The 20879-nt window shown below is 40.5% G+C and overlaps 1 protein-coding gene across 1 annotated transcript in view; it reads left to right on the top strand.

The window, feature by feature from the left end:
* FANCB (FA complementation group B) overlaps positions 1–20879 on the top strand; it is a 190103-nt gene that overhangs the window by 142798 nt on the left and 26426 nt on the right. The gene's annotated exons all lie outside the window — the stretch shown is intronic.

Below are 20879 nucleotides of genomic sequence, written 5' to 3'. Positions count from 1 at the left end.
TCATGTCATCTGCAAACAGGGACAATTTGACTTCCTCTTTTCCTAATTGAATACCCTTTATTTCCTTCTCCTGCCTGATTGCTCTGGCCAGAACTTCCAGCACTATGTTGAATAGGAGCGGTGAGAGAGGGCATCCCTGTCTTGTGCCAGTTTTCAGAGGGAATGCTTCCAGTTTTTGCCCATTCAGTATGATATTGGCTGTGGGTTTGTTGTAGATAGCTCTTATTATTTTGAGATACGTCCCATCGATACCTAATTTATTGAGAGTTTTTAGCATGAAGGGTTGTTGAATTTTGTCAAAGGCCTTTTCTGCATCTATTGAGATAATCATGTGGTTTTTGTCTTTGGTTCTGTTTATATGCTGGATTACATTTATTGATTTGTGTATGTTGAACCAGCCTTGCATCCCAGGGATGAAGCCCACTTGATCATGGTGGATAAGCTTTTTGATGTGCTGCTGGATTCGGTTTGCCAGTATTTTATTGAGGATTTTTGCATCAATGTTCATCAAGGATATTGGTCTGAAATTCTCTTTTTTGGTTATGTCTCTGCCAGGCTTTGGTATCAGGACGATGCTGGCTTCGTAAAATGTGTTAGGGAGGATTCCCTCTTTTTCTATCGATTGGAATAGTTTCAGAAGGAATGGTACCAGTTCCTCCTTGTACCTCTGGTAGAATTCGGCTGTGAATCCATCAGGTCCTGGACTCTTTTTGGTTGGTAAGCTATTGATTATTGCCACAATTTCAGAACCTGTTATTGGTCTATTCAGAGATTCAACTTCTTCCTGGTTTAGTCTTGGGAGGGTGTATTTGTCGAGGAATTTATCCATTTCTTCTAGATTTTCTAGTTTATTTGCATAGAGGTGTTTGTAGTATTCTCTGATGGTAGATTGTATTTCTGTGGGATCGGTGGTGATATCCCCTTTTTCGTTTTTTTATTGCATCTATTTGATTCTTCTCTCTTTTCTTCTTTATTAGTCTTGCTAGCGGTCCATCAATTTTGTTGATCTTTTCAAAAAACCAGCTCCTGGATTCACTGATTTTTTGAAGGGCTTTTTGTGTCTCTATTTCCTTCAGTTCTGCTCTGATTTTAGTTATTTCTAGCCTTCTGCTAGCTTTTGAATGTGTTTGCTCTTGCTTTTCTAGTTCTTTTAATTGTGATGTTAGGGTGTCAATTTTGGATCTTTCCTGCTTTCTCTTGTGGGCATTTAGTGCTATAAATTTCCCTCTACACACTGCTTTGAACGTGTCCCAGAGATTCTGGTATGTTGTGTCTTTGTTCTCGTTGGTTTCAAAGAACATCTTTATTTCTGCCTTCATTTCATTATGTACCCAATAGTCATTCAGGAGCAGGTTGTTCAGTTTCCATGTAGTTGAGCGGTTTTGACTGAGTTTCTTAATCCTGAGTTCTAGTTTGATTGCACTGTGGTCTGAGAGACAGTTTGTTATAATCTCTGTTCTTTTACATTTGCTGAGAAGAGCTTTACTTCCAACTATGTGGTCAATTTTGGAATAGGTGTGGTGTGGTGCTGAAAAAAATGTATATTCTGTTGATTTGGGGTGGAGAGTTCTGTAGATGTCTATTAGGTCCACTTTATGTAGAGCTGAGTTCAATTCCTGGATATCCTTGTTAACTTTCTGTCTCGTTGATCTGTCTAATGCTGACAGTGGGGTGTTAAAATCTCCCATTATTATTGTGTGGGAGTTTAAGTCCTTTTGTAGGTCACTGAGGACTTGCTTTATGAATCTGGGTGCTCCTGTGTTGGGTGCATATATATTTAGGATAGTTAGCTCTTCTTGTTGAATTGATCCCTTTACCATTATGTAATGGCCTTCTTTGTCTCTTTTGATCTTTGTTGGTTTAAAGTCTATTTTATCAGAGACTAGGATTGCAACCCCTGCCTTTTTTTGTTTTCCATTTGCTTGATAGATCTTCCTCCATCCCTTTATTTTGAGTCTATGTGTGTCTCTGCATGTGAGATGGGTTTCCTGAATACAGCACACTGATGGGTCCTGACTCCTTATCCAGTTTGCCAGTCTGTGTCTTTTGATTGGAGCATTTAGCCCATTTACATTTAACATGAATATTGTTATGTGTGAATCTGATCCTGACATTATGATGTTAGTTGGTTATTTTGCTGGTTAGTTGCTATAGTTTCTTCCTAGCCTCGATGGTCGTTACAATTTGGCATGTTTTTGCAGGAGCTGGTACCGGTTGTTCCTTTCCATGTTTAGTGCTTCCTTCAGGAGCTCTTTTAGGGCAGGCCTGGTGGTGACAAAATCACTCAGCGTTTGCTTGTCTGTAAAGTATTTTATTTCTCCTTCACTTATGAAGCTTAGTTTGGCGGGATAGGAAATTCTGGGTTGAAAATTCTTTTCTTTAAGAATGTTGAATATCGGCCCCCACTCTCTTCTGGCTTGTAGAGTTTCTGCTGAGAGATCAGCTGTTAGTCTGATGGGCTTCCCTTTGTGGGTAACCCGACCTTTCTCTCTGGCTGCCCTTAACATTTTTTCCTTCATTTCAACTTTGGTGAATCTGACAATTATGTGTCTTGGAGTTGCCCTTCTCGAGGAGTATCTTTGTGGCGTTCTCTGTATTTCCTGAATCTGTATGCTGGCCTGCCTTGCTAGATTGGGGAAGTTCTCCTGGATAATATCTTGCAGAGTGTTTTCCAACTTGGTTCCATTCTCCCCATCATTTTCAGGTACACCAATCAGACGTAGGTTTGGTCTTTTCACATAGTCCCAAATTTCTTGGAGGCTTTGTTCATTTCTTTTTATTCTTTTTTCTCTAAACTTCCCTTCTCCCTTCATTTCATTCATTTCATCTTCTATCAGCGATACCCTTTCTTCCAGTTGATCGCATCTGCTACTGAGGCTTCTGCATTCTTCGCGTAGTTCTCGAAACTTGGCTTTCAGCTCCATCATCTCCTTTAAGCCCTTCTCTCCATTGGTTATTCTAGTTATCCATTCTTCTAATTTTTTTTCAAAGTTTTTAACTTCTTTGCTATTGTTTTGAATTTCCTCTCGTAGCTCAGAGTAGTTTGATCGTCTGAAGCCTTCTTCTCTCAACTCATCAAAGTCATCCTCCATCCAGCTTTGTTCCGTTGCTGGTGAGGAACTGTGTTCCTTTGGAGGAGGAGAGGTGCTCTGTTTTTTAGAGTTTCCCGTGTTTTTGGTCTGTTTTTTCCCCATCTTTGTGGTTTTGTCTACTTTTTGTCTTCGATGATGGTGATGTACAGATGGGTTTTTGGTGTGGATGTCCTTTCCGTTTGTTAATTTTCCTTCTACCAGACAAGACCCTCAGCTGCAGGTCTGTTGGAGTTTACTAGAGGTCCACTCCAGACCCTGTTTGGCTGGGTGTCAGCAGCGGTGGCTGCAGAACAGCGGATTTTCGTGAGACCACAAATTCAGCTGTCTGATAGTTCCTCTGAAAGTTTTGTCTCAGAGGAGTACCCGGTTGAATGAGGTGTCAGTCTGTCCCTACTGGGGGGGTGCCTCCCAGTTAGGCTGCTCAGGGGTGAGGGACCCACTTTAGGAGGCAGTCTGTCCGTTCTCAGATCTCCAGCTGCGTGCTGGGAGAACCACTACTCTCTTCAAAGCTGTCAGTCAGACAGGGACATTTAAGGCTGTGGAGGTTCTCGCTGAGTTTTTGGTTGTCTGTGCCCTGCCCCCAGAGGTGGAGCCTACAGAGGCAGGCAGGCCTCCTTGAGCTGTGGTGGGCTCCACCCAGTTCGAGCTTCCTGGCTGCTTTGTTTAGCTAAGCAAGCCTGGGCAATGGCGGGCACCCCTCCCCCAGCCTCGTTGCCGCCTTGCAGCGTGATCTCAGACTGCTGTGCTAGCAATCAGCAAGACTCTGTGGGCATAGGACCCTCCGAGCCAGGTGCGGGACACAATCTCCCAGTGTGCCGTTTTCCAGGCCCGTTGGAAAAGCGCAGTATTAGGACGGGACTGACCCGATATTCCAGGTGCCGTCTGTTTCCCCTTTCTTTGACTAGGAAAGGGAACTCCCTGACCCCTTGCGCTTCCCGAGTGAGGCAATGCCTCGCCCTGCTTCGGCTCGCGCACAGTGCGCTTCACCGACTGTCCTGTACCCACTGTTAGGCACTCCCTAGTGAGATGAAACCGGTACCTCAAGCAGAAATGCAGAAATCACCCGTCTTCTGTGTCGCTGGGGCTGGGAGCTGGAGACCGGAGCTGTTCCTATTCGGCCATCTTGGCTCCACCTCATCCCTGCTTTTCTCTCCAGCCTAATTTCTCATTCTCATTCTAGAATGACAAGATTCAATCATTTGAAACTATCTGCAGCTGGCATAGTTTCTCTGAAGAAGGATGTGGAATGCTAAAAGTTTTGACTGAATGATTTAGCGAAACTATAATTGTAAAATCAGAGATCTCCAAAAGTTCTCAGACACATCTTCATCTTGCTCCCCTTAACTGCCCCAAAGGGCCCCTAATATATTAATGACAAGTTGTTGTTAGGGCTGTTTCTTTAAAAATCTAGAGTTTCGGCCAGGCGCGGTGGCTCACGCCTGTAATCCCAGCACTTTGGGAGGCCAAGGTGGGCGGATGACGAGGTCAGCAGATTGAGACCATCCTGGCTAACAAGGTGAAACCTTGTCTCTACTAAAAAATAGAAAAAATTAGCTGGGCGTGGTGGTGGACGCCTGTAGTCCCAGCTACGCAGGAGGCTGAGGCAGGAGAATGGCATTAACCTGGGAAGCAGAGCTTGCAGTGAGCCAAGATGACGCCACTGCACTCCAGCCTCGGCGACAGAGCCAGACTCTGTCTCAAAAAAAAAAAAAAAAAAAAAAAAAAATTCCAGAGTTTCCAGTCATCAGTTTCAAGACTTTTATTCATTTTGGAGGTAGCCAGAGCCTCCCAGTAAAACACTGGGTTATGTGTTTGTCCAGCCAAGTGGGGGAATATGTTGGTTGCAGGATTCTGAACTCGTTGGAAGGGAAGGGAACTGAGGAGTGTTTTTATTATTATTATTATACTTTAGGTTTTAGGGTACATGTGCACAATGTGCAGGTTTGTTAAATATGTATCCATGTGCCATGTTGGTTTGCTGCACCCATTAACTCATCATTTAGCATTAGGTATATCTCCTAATGCTGTCCCTCCCCCCTCCCCCCACCCCACAACAGTCCCTGGAGTGTGATGTTCCCCTTCCTGTGTCCATGAGTTCTCATTGTTCAATTCCCACCTATGAGTGAGAATATGCCGTGTTTGGTTTTTTGTCCTTGCGATAGTTTACTGAGAATGATGTTTTCCAGTTTCATCCATGTCCCTACAAAGGACATGAACTCATCATTTTTTATGGCTGCATAGTATTCCATGGTGTATATGTGCCACATTTTCTTAATCCAGTCTATCGTTGTCGGACATTTGGGTTGGTTCCAAGTCTTTGCTATTGTGAATAGTGCCGCAATAAACATACGTGTGCATGTGTCTTTATAGCAGCATGATTTATAGTCCTTTGGGTATGTACCCAGTGATGGGATGGCTGGGTCACATGGTATTTCTAGTTCTAGATCCTTGAGGAATCGCCACACTGACTTCCACAATGGTTGAACTAGTTTACAGTCCCACCAACAGTGTAAAAGTGTTCCTATTTCTCCATATCCTCTCCAGCAGCTGTTGTTTCCTGACTTTTTAATGATGGCCATTCTAACTGGCGTGAGATGGTATCTCATTGTGGTTTTGATTTGCATTTCTCTGATAGCCAGTGATGATGAGCATTTTTTCATGTGTTTTTTGGCTGCATAAATGTCTTCTTTTGAGAAGTGTCTGTTCATGTCCTTCACCCACTTTTCGATGGGGTTGTTTGTTTTTTTCTTGTAAATTTGTTTGAGTTCATTGTAGATTCTGGATATTAGCCCTTTGTCAGATGAGTAGGTTGTGAAAATTTTCTCCCATTTTGTAGGTTGCCTGTTCACTCTGATGGTAGTTTCTTTTGCTGTGCAGAAGCTCTTTAGTTTAATTAGATCCCATTTGTCAATTTTGGCTTTTGTTGCCATTGCTTTTGGTGTTTTAGACATGAAGTCCTTGCCCATGCCTATGTCCTGAATGGTATTGCCTAGGTTTTCTTCTAGGGTTTTTATGATTTTGGGTCTAACATTTAAGTCTTTAATCCATCTTGAATTAATTTTTGTATAAGGTGTAAGGAAGGGATCCAGTTTCAGCTTTCTACATATGGCTAGCCAGTTTTCCCAGCACCATTTATTAAATAGGGAATCCTTTCCCCATTGCTTGTTTTTGTCAGGTTTGTCAAAGATCAGATAGTTGTAGATATGCGGCATTATTTCTGAGGGCTCTGTTCTGTTCCATTGATCTATGTCTCTGTTGTGGTACCAGTACCATGCTGTTTTGGTTACTGTAGCCTTGTAGTATAGTTTGAAGTCAGGTAGCATGATGCCTCCAGCTTTGTTCTTTTGGCTTAGGATTGACTTGGCGAGGCGGGCTCTTTTTTGGTTGCATATGAACTGTAAAGTAGCAAGGCTGGTTCAACATACACAAATCAATAAATGTAATCCAGCATATAAACAGAACCAAAGACAAAAACCACATGATTATCTCAATAGATGCAGAAAAGGCCTTTGACAAAATTCAACAACCCTTCATGCTAAAAACTCTCAATAAATTAGGTATTGATGGGACGTATCTCAAAATCATAAGAGCTATCTATGACAAACCCACAGCCAATATCATACTGAATGGGCAAAAACTGGAAGCATTCCCTTTGAAAACTGGCACAAGACAGGGATGCCCTCTCTCACCACTCCTATTCATCATAGTGCTGGAAGTTCTGGCCAGGGCAATCAGGCAGGAGAAGGAAATAAAGGGTATTCAATAAGGAAAAGAGGAAGTCAAATTGTCCCTGTTTGCAGATGACATGATTGTATATCTAGAAAACCCCATTATCTCAGCCCAAAATCTCCTTAAGCTGATAAGCAACTTCAGCAAAGTCTCAGGATACAAAATCAATGTACAAAAATCACAAGCATTCTTGTACACCCGTCACAAACAGAGAGCCAAATCATGAGTGAACTCCCATTCACAATTGCTTCAAAGAGAATAAAATACCTAGGAATCCAGCTTACAAGGGATGTGAAGGACCTCTTCAAGGAGAACTACAAACCAGTGTTCAATGAAATAAAAGAGGATACAAACAAATGGAAGAACATTCCATGCTCATGGGTTGGAAGAATCAATATCGTGAAAATGGCCATACTGCCCAAGGTAATTTATAGATTCAATGCCATCCCCATCAAGCTACCAATGACTTTCTTCACAGAATTGGAAAAAACTAGTTTAAAGTTCATATGAGGAGTGTTAAAATAATTAATTGAGAGGCCATTAGCTTGAGGTGGCTCCAGCACCCTGGATTCCTGCATAAGCAAACCAAAACCCAACTCAGAGCAAATGGTTGTATCCTAGGAAATGAAACTTAAGCTTAAGTAATAAGAAACCACCAACTAATTTCAAACTGGGGACTCTAAGGCTACTGTTCTACCTTAACCCATGAAATGTTTTCTTTGTTTTGCTTCCAAACTTTTGTTTACAAAAGTTTTCTTCTTGCCCTGTGTCAGTGGAGCCCAAACCACTTGTAGTTTGGTGCTGCCTTATTCATGAATCACTGTCTGCTCAAATAAACTCTTTAAAATTTTAATGTGCCTAAGTTTATCTTTTAACAGGGGGAAGTATATCTGGAATTTTAAAAAAATTCATTTCCTTAATGGAGCTAGGGAGGAAAGATGTAAAATCAGCTTTAATTCATTTCAATCCTGAGGTTTGGGGTCTTCCTGTTCCTGCAGCCACACCACAGGATGGATGGAACTAGGACGCAGTAGCTCTTAGTGTTGCCTTGCTACTTCATTAACAGCTTATTAAATCAGTTACCAAAGCCATTGAGAAAATTAATGAGTGAACCATGCTGACGTACATTAAAAGTTACCTTGAGATACCTCCCAGAACCCACTAACAGGACCTTTTTGCCTGCCTTGATGTGTTCTGTGCAGGTACTTTGTAGTCTGCCGACCCTGACATGTGAGCCCATTTTAATGATAACTGAGACCACAAGAGGAAAAAAAAGATCCATCCAAGGCTTTCCTGAGATCAATACCATAATTACATTTTAGACCCTCCAGGTATTAATCTTCTATTTTCAGAAAAGCAATTCCATTTTCCTGGCATGGTCTCTTAGAAATTATACTGCTTCTCCATGGCTCTTTTTAATTTTTTCCCCTGAGGGGGAAGGGAAGGCAAGCCTTTTCCTTTTCACCTCCTTCCCTCCTGCAGCCATTCTCTCTTTTAAATTGAATGTTCATTGATGCTCTAAAAAGACTACACACACAGAAAGGGTTGATGTGAGAATATTTTATAATATTAACAGCTGAATATAAGCTGTTTTAGTGCTTTCTGGAACTCCTTGCTTGCATTATTTCGTTTAAAAATATTGTTTGCCGTCTAAAAATAATCTTTGTTGTATACTTCTTATGGACTAGTTATTGTTCTAAGCGCTTGTTCTGAATTAACTAAGTTCATTCTCATTAGAACCCTGTGAAATAGGTACTATTTTAAACATTAGGACTCCAAGGCATAGAGCATTTGGAACCATTGCTTAAAGGCTCACAGTTGGTAGAGGCAGAAAGAATGTTTTTTTCCCAGGGAATTTTACTCCAGCACCTGCATGCTCAGTCACAAAGCTATCTCTGGCTTAATCTGTATGTATTTTACACTAGGGCCAGGGAATCTATAAAAATATTAGACACAGTTGGTGCCTATACTTGGTTGAATAGTGTGTACCCAAAATTCATGTTCACCTAGAACCTCAGAATGTGACCTTACTTGGAAATAGGATCTTTGCAGATATAATTAGTTGAGCTAAAATGAGGTCATACTGGATTAACATGGGCCCTCTAAGTTGTTTTTATAAGGAGAGGGAGTTTTAGAGACAGACATACAGAGAGAATATGGCCATGTAAAGGCAGAGGCAGAAGTTGGAGTGATGCAACTGCAAGCCAAGGAATGAAAAGCATTACCTGAATCACCAGAAGCTGGGAAAAGGCAAGGAAGAGTTCTTTTCTAGAGACTTTGGAGGGAACATGGCCCTGCTGATACCTTGATTTCATACTTCTAGCTTTCAGAATTTTGGGAGAAAAAATTACTGCAGCCCTAGGAAACTAATACAGTGACCTCAAAAGCTCATAGGCTGGTAGGGGAAATGGGTAAGGAAATGAATAATTAAAAATGATATGACAAGAGCTACAAAAAAAAAAAAAGAAATACACAAAATGTTACATAGAAGCCCTGGAGGGGAGTATAACTGATGAAGAGGGTAGGGTAATATAGCATTTTTTCCATCATGATAATTTATTTTATTGAAGAAGCAATATGATGTGGTGATTAAGAGTATGGATTCTGTGGAAAGATTGCCTGGGTTTGAATCTTGGCTGTGACATTTATGAGCTGTGTGCCCTAGGCAAGTTACTTAACCTCCCTATGCCCCAGTTTTCTCATCCATGGAATAGTTTTCAGATACCTTTGACATTCATGGTTGAAAGGTGGGGAGGTGGGGCAAATCTCATCATTCTCATCTTATAAACATTGCCTAGAGCCACACAGCTAATACCTGATGGCAGGGCCCACTTCTGTGACAGTGTACTAGTTTCTTAACCTGTGCTGTTTCAGTTTGCTTATCCATAAGGTTATGATGGTGGTGGTGGTGGTATTGCTACTTATGGTTTTGATGATGGTTATGCACTGAAGACCTACTCACCTACTCCGTGCTAGTCTCTCTGATGGGAAACCATTATTCTTCTCCATTTTACAGAATAAACTGAGGCTTTGAGAGAAACTGGCCCAAGGCCGCCATCCCTGTGTTCACAGGATGATTTGGCAGAATTTATGTTAAAGCAATTTATAAACTGCACTGGCACTACATCAATATTAGTTATATATAGCAAAAGCCCTGCTTATGCCAACATAAGCCTTTTTAACATTTCAATTAGGAAAATGTTTACCTTTCTGTAGTAGGTCAAAATGAAACAGTAAAAACCTTGTTGTCACCATTTGCTAAAGAAGTTTGTCCAGACTGTCTCTAGATATGGTCTCTTCACTTCCGACCAGCCTTTTTGATGTTTAGGCAATGATTTAAAATTACGGAAGTTATAGTAGACCACAAAGGAATAGACTTCATTTATAGGCGATAGGTTCTGAATGGCATCATTAGTGAAGTAAAACATTATTAATTAGAGGTGGGTGGGAAGGGAAATGAGAACTAATATTTATTTAGTACCCACTAAGTGCAGGTACTAATCAATTTAAACCTCACCTGCAATTGTACAAGGTATATACTATTATATTTTACATTATCTTCAGTCCCAGGGCATTAAAGCTTTGCTCAAGGACACTCAGCAAACAAAAGACAGAGGGATAATTTAAATGCAGATGTGACTTCACAAACTATGCCTTTAGAACTAATGACACTTATCTTCCAGAAGAATGGGCAAATAATCACGTGGAAGTAGAATAACTTAAAGGAGAGGAACTGCCCTTTTAAACTTTCTCTACATAGAATATATGGAAAAAGGCTCATGGGAATGGTTAGAAAGGAATCAGGATAGAATTCAGGGGACTTTGGTTTTGAGCTCAAAGGCACATTAACATGCTAAGTAATATGGGCCATGTCACTTTAACTCTCTGGGTATTGGTCCTGTTGAGGTATGATATTGATAGTCAGATGATAGTTAAGCATTACATTTGAATTGCACTTGTCCTTAAGAAACTTGGAATTAGGTAAAAAAGATTACAGATGCTCTTTTAGTCTAGTGCTGGGCATGGCATGGTATTTTCTAGACTGTTTCACCCATAAGTAGAGGCAGAGATGAACTAGTAGAATTTTATCTAATAGAAATTAAAATAATTTCTGTCCAAAGAACAGGTAACCATAAAGGTTACTCTTTATGAACCCTATCGGACATTAACCCGTTTTTAAAAAAATCTAACCCTGGAAACTTATCCTAACATTGCTTGTAAATACCTTGCTTCTTAAATGCTCTTTGGTCTGGTTTTAACATTTTACTGTTTTTTCATCAATTAACAAGCTAAATTTCAGACTTGTGCTAATTTTATATTTGCCTAAGAGTCATGATTTTATCCTTTTGAATACTATGAGTTAAGAGTATTTAGTTAGAAAACCTCAAGTGTAAAACCTTTTCTGGAATCTCTGCCTCTGCTTCATTCAGATGACAAAACAGTGATTTCATTGAACTGATACTGCTACCTGACACTTGGTGCTTCTTGTGCCAGGGAGTCAGTAGGCAAAGAAGGGGGTTGCTGTACTAGCTGGGGCAATTGATTCTGACTATTTAGAGGAAAGTGAGTTACTAGTACATAGTGAGGGTAAGGAGAAATATGTTCAGAATGCAGGAGATCCTCTGGGGTACCTCTTAGAGAGCCCACATTTAGAATACCCATGCCATCTGATAAAAGTCATTGAAACTACAGTGACTCAATCCAGATAGGACTGCTAATGTCCCAGACCCTTAAGGATCTATAGTAGGGTTTTTCAGAACACACTTTAGAAAATGTTTATCTAGTACAGTTCCTTCATTGTTATAGACTCAAAACCTACTTAAGTTTTGACAGTGATTTTTATCTAACTGGGTAATACTAGGTTCCTTAGTTCTATCTCTAAGCCTTCCGTACACCCAATTAACTCCCTAACAAATGTTAACTATTCAGTTATTCATTGAACAAATACCATATTGATTAAACATCTACTAAATACCAGGCACAGGTCTAGATCCTGAGAATACAGTAATGAACCAGGTTCCAATTTCTCACTTAGAGCTGTCCTTCGTGTGTTCGTGTGTGTGTGTGTGTGTGTGCGTGTGTGTGTGTATTAGAGAAAGAGAGAATAAACACATAAAAATACCAATTGTCAGAAAGTGTTAAATGCTGTGAAAAATATAAGGTAGAAATAGGAAATAGAGAGAAATGATTGGGAGGTGCTAGTTTATACAAGGTGGTCAGAGAAGGCTTCTGTGATAAGAAGGCATTTGAACAAGGGCCTGAATTAAATGAGTGAATAAGCCCTGTATGTATCTAGAGCAGGGATTGGCAATGTACTGCCTATAGGCCAAATCTGGTTTGCCACCTGCTTTTGTAAATAAAGTTTTATTGGTGCACAGCCACACCCACTTGTTTATTTAATGTCTGTGGCTGCTTTCATGCTACAATAGCAGAGTTGAGTAGTTGTAGCAGAGATTGTATGGCTTGTGAAGCCTAAATAACTTACTACCTGGCAGTTTAAAGAAGACTTTTGCCAACCTCCTAGTATTGGAAAAGAGGGTGCCAGGTAGAGGAATTGGCTAGTGCAAAGGACCTGTGGTGGAACTGTGCTTGGCATGTTTAAGCACCGGTAAGGTGGCCACTATGCTTGGAGGGAGAAGGTATGGCAGAGCATGATGGGAGATCATGTAGCTAGATCATGTGGCCAAAGTGAGGACTCTGGCTTGTTCTCTGAGTAATATGGGGAAGCATTGAAGATTAAAACAGTGACATTATCTGGTTTGTGTCTAAAAAGCAACTTTCTGGCTGTTGTCTTCCTTTTATCTCTTCTCCCTTCCTTACTACCCTGCCCCTAAATATGTCTCCTCAAGAAGCAGAAATAGTATAAGAAATGATTATTCATTGAATTTGATGAACTCTTGGTTAGTCCTAATCCTTGCACGTGAAGGGTCTCCTTGCCCTTGGTTTCATCATTTTTGAGGACCTGGAGCTACTAATGAGACTTCAGTGTGTATGAGGACTGACCAAATTGTCTGTTCCATGAGCAGCCCTGGGCCCTACTGCAAGAGGGCCAGTGTGGTACACACTTCACAAAGAGCACCCTAGAGCTTTGCACTCCTCTTTGAAGCTACATTTACCTGCTTATGAATCATTTGTGCCAAAGTGATAATGTCCTTTCTAAATGCTAGCTCATAGTCTAAAAACATCTAATACACACTTCCATCATCTTGGGAAACTATATATTACTTGTTATTTTTAAACTGCATTTGCACCCAGAGTAGAAATAGTGCCTCTTTTCTCATGTGGGAGCATGTGTAACAAAGCAAACGTCATTTTCCCTCCTTCAAAAATGAAAATAAACGCCTTTGAAATGGAATTTTGTTGGTCGTTTTTTCAACCCCTGTATCTTTTGGGCCATTCAATCCCACCAGATTTTGACTCTGAAGATGTTATTAATGCTGTATGCACAATTTTAAATTATGTCTCTTAAGCATTTTCAACAGAAATATTCTGGGCTCTCTTTTGCCATTTATTTTGTCATTCATGAGCATGGATCAGTGCGACTATGACCTTTTACTTTCCAGGTTTTTCTTTTCTTAGTGTGGATATAGTGAAAGTGTGTATAGTCTGAGGAGTTACGAAACAAATTGTGCTGGATGTTCAAACTCTTAATATGATAGGTGATCTTGGGCAAGGAGTTTAATTCATGGAGCTTCTGTTTATCTGTTGATCAAAGGGTGTATATTGACTCTTTGTGATCTGGGCACCTTGGATTGTTGTTAGGATCAAATGCTGTCATAGGCATTAAACATGTTGATATTTTGAAAACACTATGTAAATATGAGGTTGTAGTGTTATCTTTAATTCTTCTACTTTGCGATCTATGAAAAAATATATTGCTTGAATCATTCAAATTATACTTAAAAATCCCCAAATTGGTGAAAATAAGAAAAGGTTTAAAGCAGAGGTTGAAAGATTAAAAAATAATTTCTGGCAGACATATGGTTTAGATTCATCCCACAAATTGGCTTTAGGCTTAAAGTAGGAAATGCATAAACCCTAAAAAAATTCTGAATAGATTTTTTTATTTTCCAAGGATGTGAATCATATGATATGGAATTTTGTGTTGTGTTTTGGTTAGAACCTTCTTATTTGATATTAATGGAGTAAGTGAAATGTAAAATGATATTCATTTAATCTTTATTGGAAATTTCGCTTGTAGAATTTGGCAGTCCTGTTCAGTGGCATAGATGAGGAGCTTAAAGCTAGCGCTGCTTGGAAGGATTTTTAAAAATCTACAGCCAGTCTGGTTTGTAGCATCGGTTTAAGGCCAAGTTATTTGAGAATGCCATAAAGAGTCTCAAGCCTTAAGTCATCCCTATGTGTTTTTAAAACCAAATGGTAGGAATTGAAAAATGTTTAAAAGACAAATCCTCCAGTAATCCATTATCTGAAAAAATGATGGCAGTAGTTAGCTACCTTCTGTAATTTCTGGGTTGGGGAAAACTTATGTGACTTTTTCAGTAGGCACAGCATATCCTCCTTCACCAGTGTTTTTCTAGTGATAATAATAATAATAATATCCGTTGGGAATTTGAGCTTTGGCAGGCATTGTGGATAACCAATGGAAACATAGCCACTTTCTCCGAAAAGCTTCTAATCTAATGAAAACAGGTAAGAAGGTCTCTTCCTCAGAGCCATAATTTTACTTTTGAACTATTTTCCCTGAAATACTATCACAAAAGAAAAATGTCCCAAATAAAATCCCCAGTAACATTATAAGGGAATTAATCTGTTTCACCAGCATATGTGGTACTCAAAATATTTTCTCTGAGATTTCATGTTATTTATATAACCCACATTGGTGTATTTAAGAGTTTATTTCACTGAATGTAGGCTAGAATCAGAGAAAAGTCAAGAAGTCCTCTTGCCATCCAAGACGCCTTTGCCTACTTTAGTGGCTGGCAGATATATTTTGGTGTGAATCTCTTCTCAATTTTCTAATGGGGAGACTGTACCTCCCTCCAAAATTATATGGCACACACATTGATTAAACATAACCAATTGTCTTAGGATTTTCTCCCTAAAGTGCCTACCCACTCTGCCATATGCTGCATTGGGGTTCTTCCTGGGATACTTATTGGGTTAGGCCCATCTTTGGGAGGCATGTTAGCCTCAATTTTACTGTTTTGCAGAGAAAGGAAAAGAAGTGAGAATAAACACTTCACCTTATTTGTTTGGAAAGGAATGGCCAATAAGACAGAAACAGTATTTTAAAAATGATGCAAAAAGCATGTCATTGAACTTGACAAGGCTAGACGTTGTGAAGCTTCTTGCCCAATGGATAACCAATGCTATTCATAACAATAATTATTTTATTGTCTTTTAGTTATTGAGAATTTAATATGTGTTAGACACCATGCTAATGGCTTTAGCTGCATTATTTCCAGTCAGTTCTCTTGAAACTCTATGAAACAACTATTCAGAAAAGTCAGGTAATTTATCCAAGGTCACACTGTTGATAGTGGCTGAGCTAGTCTCCCTATCTCCAAAGTGGTTAAAGGTGGTAGCTAAAAGCTCTCGTAAAGTTAAAAGTGGTGGCTTCTAACCACTCTGCAATATTCCTCTATATGAAAATTATTCAATATTTGAATAGGTTTAAAAGGCCGTAAACATTGTCTTATGAATCCATATATTCCTCAGAATACTGATTAATATCTTTGGTTAAGGAAAATCTACAGGAGTCAACACGAATTACCTCTACTTCACAGGGGCTCTCATAATTTTTCTTTCATCTTGGAACTCCATTCTTGACAAAGTTAGGATGGGTAGCTGAATGGGTTGGTCACTTAAGTTTCGTTTCACCTTAATATTTTATGGTTCCTCAGTGCTCTTGTTTTTTTTTGTTGTTTGTTTGTTTTTGTTTTGGTTTTTGATGGAGTTTTGCTCTGTTGCCAGGCTGGAGTGCAGTGGTGTGATCTCAGTTCACTGCAACCTCCACCTCCTGGGTTCAAGCAATTCTCTTGCCTCAGCCTCCTGAGTAGCTGGGACTACAGGAGTGTGCCACCACGCCCAGCTAATTTTTTTGTATTTTTAGTAGAGATGGGGTTTCACCATGTTAGCCAGGATGGTCTTGATCTCTTGACCTTGTGATCCACCTGCCTCAGCTTCCCAAAGTGCTGGGATTACAGGCATAAGCCACCATGCCTGGCCTCACAATGGCTACTAATACTTCCATTTCTCTATTTCTACAACGAGAAAAACATATTTTTTCTTTCTTCATGGAGATACTAATGCATCAATAATATAATAGCTGTACAAGTGCTTCAAGCTTACGAGGAAGACCAGATACAAAAATCCAAGTTATCATTGTCATTCAAATAATCCACATTTTGGAAGATGGCCAAATAGGAATAGCTCCAGTCTACAGCTCCCAGTGAGACCAGCACAGAGGTGGGTGATTTCTGCATTTCCAACTGAGGTACCCGGCTCATCTCACTGGGACTGGTTAGACAGTGGGTGCAGCCCACGGAGGGTGAGCCAAAGCAGGGTGGGGCATTGCCTCACCGGGGAAGCACAAGGGGTCGGGGAACTCCCTCCCCTAGTCAACGGAAGCTGTGAGGGACTGTGCTGTGAGGAATGGTGCATTCCAGCCCAGATACTATGCTTTTCCCATGGTCTTCACAACCCACAGACCAGGAGATTCCCTTGGATGCCTACACCACCAGGGCCCTGGGTTTCAAGCACTAAACTGGGCGGCCATTTGGGCAGACACCAAGCTAGCTGTAGGAGTTTTTTTTTTTTTTTTCATACCCAGTGGTGCCTGGAATGCCAGCAAGACAGAATGGTTCACTCCACTGGAAAGGGGGCTGAAGCCAGGGAGCCAAGTGGTCTAGCTCAGCAGATCCCACCCCCATGGAGCCCAGCAAGCTAAGATCCACTGGCTTGAAATTCTCAATGCCAGCACAGCAGTCTGAAGTTGACCTGGGATGCTCGAGCTTGTTGTGGGGAGGGGTGTCCTCCATTACTGAGGCTTGAGTAGGTGGTTTTCCCTTCACAGTGTAAACAAAGCCACAGGGAAGTTTGAACTGGGTGGAGCCCACCGCACCTCAGCCAAGCCGCTGTAGCCAGACTGCCTCTCTAGATTCCTCCTCTCTGGGCAGGGGATCTCTGAAAGAAAGGCAGCAGCCCCAGTCAGGGGCTTATAGATAAAACTCCCATCTCCCTGGGACACAGCACCTGGGGGAAGGGGCAGCTGTGGGTGCAGCTTCAGCAGACTTAAATGTTCCTGCCTGCCAGCTCTGAAGAGAGCAGCAGATCTTCCAGCACAGCGCTCTAGCTTTGCTAAGGGATAGACTGCCTCCTCAAGTGGTTCCCTGACCTCCGTGCCTCCTGACTGGGAGACACCTCCCAGCAGGGGTCGACAGACACTTCATGCAGGAGAGCTCTGGCTGGCATCTGGCAGGGGCCCCTCTGGGACGAAGCTTTCAGAGGAAGGAACAGGCAGCAATCTTTGCTGTTCTGCAGCCTCTGCTGGTGATACCCAGGCAAAGAGGGTCTGGAGTGGACCTCTAGGAAACTCCAGCAGACCTGCAGCAGAGGGGCCTGACTGTTAGAAGGACAACTAACAAACAAAAAGGAATAGCATCAACATCAACAAAAAGGACATCCACACAGAAACCCCATCTGAAGGACACCAACATCAAAGACCAAACGTAGATAAATCCATGAAGATGAGGAAAAAACAGTGCAAAAAGGCTGAAAATTCCGAAAAACAGAATGTCTCTTCTCCTCCGAAGGATCACAACTCCTTGCCAGCAAGGGAACAAAACTGGACAGAGAATGAGTTTGATGAATTGACAGAAGTAGGCTTCAGAAGGCGGGTAATAACAAAGTCCTCTGAGCCAAAGGACCATGTTCTAACCCAATGCAAGGAAGCTAAGAGCCTTGAAAAAAAAGGTTAGAGGAATTGCTAACTAGAATAACCAGTTTAGAGAAGAACATAAATGACCTGAGGGAGCTGAAAAACACAGCGTGAGAACTTCGTGAAGTATACACAAGCATCAGTAGCCAAAGCGATCAAGCAGAAGAAAGGATATCAGAGATTGAAGATCAACTTAATGAAATAAAGGGTGTCGAAAAGATTAGAGAAAAAAGAATGAAAAAAAAAAAAACGAACAAAGCCTCCAAGAAATATGGGACTGTGTGAAATCACCAAATCTATGTTTGATTGGTGTACCTGAAATTGACAGGGAGAATGGAACCAAGTTGGAAAACACTCTTCAGGATATCATCCAGGAGAGCTTCCCCAATCTAGCATGACAGGCCAACATTCAAATTCAGGAAATACAGAGAACACCACAAAGATACTCCTTGAGAAGAGCAACCCCAAGACACATAATCTTCAGATTCATCAAGGTTGAAATGAAGGAAAAAATGTTAAGGGCAGCCAGAGAGAAAGGTTGGGTTATCCACAAAGGGAAGCCCGTCAGACTAACAGCGGATCTCCCTAAAGAAACCCTACAAACCAGAAGAGAGTGGGGGCCAATATTCAGCATGCTTAAAGAAAAGAATTTTCAACCCAGAATTTCGTATCCAGCCAAACTAAGCTTCATAAGTGAAGAAGAAATAAAATCCTTTACAGACAAGCAAATGCTAAGAGATTTTGTCACCACCAGGCCTGCCTTACAAGAGCTCCTGAAGGAAGCACTAAATATGGAAAGGAAAAACCAGTACCAGTCACTGCAAAAACATACCAAATTGTAAAGTTATATAAGTTAATTGGTGGCTTCTGAATGGTTACCCTTAAGTTTCATTTTGTTTCTCTAATATAGGCATTTACAAGAAATAGTCCAAGTTAACTTTTGTTTATGTTTTCAAATCAAGCAAGGTTAAGGTCATTTATGAGGACTAACTGGCTTTGTCATCCCAAGGATTCTTCAGGCCTGGTCTCCATTTACTTTAACAGGACACATGCTCTAAAGGTAAAATTGTTTGGTTAAAATTTCAGTTTCTCTTTTTGATGAGACAGGTCTTCAGGCAAATTATTGCCTTCTGGTATTTATTTTAAACATTTTTTTGAAATACAGTAGATATACATAAAATAATATTAAAATACTTTATACTCATTTCTCAAAATAAACATATTAAAATGTTTAATTAAAAAATAAAACCATGGGTCCTATTCAACATAGTATTGGAAGTTCTGGCCAAGGCAATCAGGCAAGAGAAAGAAATTAGGGGTATTCAAACAGGAAGAGAGGAAGTCAAATTGTCTCTGTTTGCAGATGACATGATTGTGTATTTAGAAAACTCCATTGTCTCAGCCCAAAATCTCCTTAAGCTGATAAGCAACTTCAGCAAAATCTCAGGATACAAAATCAGTGTGCAAAAATCACAAGCATTCCTATACATCAATAATAGATAAACAGAGAGTCAAATGATGAATTAACTCCCATTGACAATTGCTACAAAGAGAATAAGATACCTAGGAATACAACTTACAAGGGATGTGAAGGACCTCTTCAAGGAGAACTATAAACCACTGCTCAAGGAAATGAGAGAGGACACAAATGGAAAAACATTCCATGCTCATTGATTGAAAGAATCAATATCATGAAAATGGCCATATTGCCCAAAGTAATTCATAGATTCAATACTATCCTCATCAAGCTACCAATGACTTTCTTCACAGAATTAGAAAAAACTATTTTAAATTTCATATGGAACCAAAAAAGAGCCCATATAGCCAAGACAATCCTAAGCAAAAAGAACAAAGCTGGAGGCATCATGCTACCTGACTTCAAACTATACTACAAGGCTACAGTAACCAAAACAGCATGGTACTGGTACGAAAACAGAGATATAGACCAATGGAACAGAACAGAGCCCTCAGAAATCATACCACACATCTACAACCATCTGATTGTTGACAAACCTGACAAAAACAAGAAATGGGGAAAGGATTCCCTATTTAATAAATGGTGCTGGGAAAACTGGCTAGCCATATGTAGAAAGCTGAAACTGGATCCCTTCCTTATACCTTATACAAAAATTAATTCAAGATGGATTAAAGACTTAAACGTAAGACCTAAAACCATAAAAGCCCTAGAAGAAAATCTAGGCAATACCATTCAGGACATAGGCATGGGCAAAGACTTCATGACTAAAACACCAAAAGCAATGGCAACAAAAGCCAAAATTGACAAATGGGATCTAGTTAAACTAAAGAGCTCCTGCACAGCAAAAGAAAATATCATCATAGTCAACAGGCAACCTACAGAATGGGAGAAAATTTTTGCAATCTATCCGTCTGACAAAGGGCTGATATCCAGAATCTACAAATAAACAAATTTACAAGAAAAAATCAAACAACCCCATCAAAAGTGGGCAAAGGATATGAACAGACACCTCTCAAAAGAAGATATTTATGTGGCCAACAAACATGAAGAAAAGCTCATCATCACTGGTCATTAGAGAAATGCAGATCAAAATCACAATGGGATACCATCTCACACCAGTTAAAATAGCGATCATTAAAAAGTCAGGAAACAACAGGTGCTGGAGAAGATGTGGAGAAATAGGAATGCTTTTACATTGTTGGTGGGAGTGTAAATTAGTTCAACCATTGTGGAAGTCAGTGTGGCAATTCCTCAAGGATCTAGAACCAGAAATACCATTTGACCCAGCAATCCCATTACTAGTATATACCCAAAGGATTATAAATCATTCTGCTATAAAGACACATGCACACATATATTTATTGCAGCACTATTTACAATAGCCAAGACTTGGAACTAACCCAAATGCCCATCAATGATAGACTGGATAAAGAAAATGTGGCACATATACACCATGGAATACTATGCAGCCATAAAAAAGGACGAGTTCATGTCATTTGCAGGGATATGGATGAAGCTGGAAACCATCATTCTCAGCAAAGTAACACAGGTACAGAAAACCAAACACTGCATGTTCTCACTCATAAGTGGGAGCTGAACAATGAGAACACATGGAGACAGGGAAGGGAACATCACACACCAGGGCCTGTCGGGGGCGGGGGGTCGGGGGCTTGGGGAA

Source organism: Symphalangus syndactylus, chromosome X (genome assembly GCF_028878055.3).
Source record: "Symphalangus syndactylus isolate Jambi chromosome X, NHGRI_mSymSyn1-v2.1_pri, whole genome shotgun sequence".
NCBI lineage: Eukaryota > Metazoa > Chordata > Mammalia > Primates > Hylobatidae > Symphalangus > Symphalangus syndactylus.
Note: the sequence above shows the minus strand (reverse complement) of the source record. Positions and strands in the feature narration are given on the sequence as shown.